This window comes from Trifolium pratense, linkage group LG5, assembly GCF_020283565.1.
Source record: "Trifolium pratense cultivar HEN17-A07 linkage group LG5, ARS_RC_1.1, whole genome shotgun sequence".
NCBI lineage: Eukaryota > Viridiplantae > Streptophyta > Magnoliopsida > Fabales > Fabaceae > Trifolium > Trifolium pratense.
This window is the reverse complement of record NC_060063.1, coordinates 55,488,623-55,491,264: the sequence shown is the minus strand read 5'-3', so window position 1 is coordinate 55,491,264 and position 2,642 is coordinate 55,488,623. Positions and strand designations below refer to the sequence as shown.

The following is a 2,642-nucleotide window of genomic DNA, read 5'->3' as shown; positions in this document are numbered from 1 at the left end:
ATTAAACCAAAAAGGTACTCATCAATTTACCCTCTGCAATTCTACAATTCTTTTGAGCTTTTAATTTCTTTAACCACTTTTTTTAAATAGTTCAGTGGCTAGAATTTCGTTAATATTCTCTTAATTATAATTATGTATCGAAGCGACAAAGACAGGATCGGGGAAGTAGGCTTGCTCTCAATGGTTTTATGTGTGACAGTGATTATGTTCCCTACAGTAAAGGCAACATCAGTTGTTGATGAAGAACATTACCCCGGCTTGACAGTTTTGCTCTTCGTTTATGTTTTATTTTTTCAATTAGCGATAGGTGGTTCTACATTAAACCACCCTGTTAACAATAGCATCTTTTATGTCTTATACATGCTGTTGTTTACGAGTGTGGTATCGGTTATAGCATCGGGCCTTGTTTCGCCGACGGCTGCTATCATCATTTTGATCTTATGGGTGCATATGATTGGTTTCACGGTGGACCATAACTGGCAAGTGATTAGTAGTGTTGATGAAGAAGACTCGAAAAGATTTTGGAAATTTATAGCATTTATTTGTGTCATTTCCCTACTTTGCAGTATAAATTCCACAGTGAATTTTTTTTATAATATCTTGTATACATGAATTAATGAGGTCATGTAACTTTGTTATGGTGTTTGTTGATTGTTTTTTAGGTAATCTTCAAAGTTCTTCTACCTTGATAAGAGTTATTTGAACATTTTCTGTGGTTATTAAGCATCATTCTGTCTATTGACAAAAAAATAATCCATTTTTATTTACGACGAAAACTATAGTAAATAAGTCACTGCACCATGAAAATAAAATAAGGTTTTTTCTAATCTACCCTTTTATGATTTAAGGGTATTTATCCATCAACCGACAAGAATAAGTCATATGCAAATCCATATATGCAAATTCAAAAGTTTGTTACAAGTTAGTTGTGGGTACCTAAAAAATAAACATTCCCACCCATGTTTATTTATTTTAATTTTAAGTTGAGCCTTAAATAAATCATTTCATTTATTGTTTTGTTTTAAAAAAAAAATCAAATTATTGAAACGACGTAGTTTTGAACATAAAAGAGTACAACAATAACAATACAAGTTTATACCGGATGAGGCGGGGCAGGGATATTTGAACCCCATCAAATATGGGGTGGGGTTCTATTTTTTACCCCTTTCGAAGATTGGAAACGGATACGGAGAAACCCGAACTCCATCAAGTTTGAGGACGCAGAATGGAAAACACGTCGTCGCCCACCCTATTGCCAGGCCTAATGGAGATAGTCAAGAGGGAAACTACACTAAATAAGTCTTCATAGTAATATAAGATGTCAAAAAATAGAAATAGTAAGACAAGCCTCTGAACAACTAAATCTACAAAAAGAAGAGAACTTACATAAATTCATTGTTAAGATATGACCAAAAACGCCACACTATGATCTGCCATGCATTATTATTCAAGAAACAAAGATACAGAATTTGCTCAAGATACACTACAATATTCTTACCTACTTTTGATTACTCTAATCTAAGAGCTGGTAAATTTTGGCACAGAATTTCAGCAGCTTGTTCAAGCTCCTTCTCCGTTATGATCAACGGGGGAACAAGCCTGACGACGTTTCCCTTCTCGGCGGTTAATACTAAAAGGCCAGAATTTCGACACACATCTACGAGCGGTGAAGCAGGTACATCTAAATCAATTCCTATAATTAGTCCAAGACCGCGGATTTCTTTCATGTGTCGGTTGCTACCTAGCTTCTTCTTAAGTAATTCTTTGAAGTAGAGTCCTTTGTTAGATACCGCAGACATGAAAGCTGGTTTTGATAGCAACATTACAAACAAGAGGATTTCCAGCAAAAGTGCTTCCGTGGTCGCCGTAGTTTATGGAAGAAGCAACTCTCTCTGTCACTAGTACTGCCCCAATAGGTAGGCCTCCAGCAAGAGGCTTCGCAAGGGTCATCATGTCTGGAAAGACACCGTATGCCTCGTGAGCCCAAAGAAACCCTGATCGTCCTAAACCGCATTGAACCTACAGAATCACAAAAAGCGTATGCTAGTTGAATTGATAGAATAATATTAACAACCAAAAGGAATAACTAAATACAAGTTATAAATAAACACGCTTCAAAAAATGACTGCTGCAATTTGTCACGAATCATGATACTAGACAATATATTTCATCCCTGCGAAGAACGAGCACATACACTAAATACGATACCAACACCGACACATCAACACTAATAATATTTTGAAAAAGATGAAGTAATTGAATGTAACTAATTGTGCCAATATCGTATTGGTTGGACACTAAACACGCCCTCAATCTAAAGTGTCGGAGCTACACAGTTTCATCCTCACAATTGTTCAATGAACAATAATAATCAAATGAACTGAAAGTTACAAGTGATGATGTTATCCAGATATTGGACAATCTTTTCTCATCCATCATACCGAGACTAAAAGAATATTTAAAATGAAAACCGGATTTATTTATTTGCAAGTTACGTAAGCAAAATTTTATGTTTGAAAAAATCACAAATATTTGCTCGTGGATACCTAGCTCATCAAACACGAGAAGTGTCCCAGCTTCATCAGAAGCATTACAAAGAGACCGTAGAAATTCTTTCGTAGCACTGTAAATTACACCTTCTC

General features: G+C 35.5%; 1 pseudogene; it reads right to left on the bottom strand.

The window, feature by feature from the left end:
* Positions 1-1,508: 1,508 nt before the first annotated feature.
* On the bottom strand, positions 1,509-1,950 carry LOC123886931 (annotated as a pseudogene).
* Between the last annotated feature and the right edge of the window lie 692 nt (positions 1,951-2,642).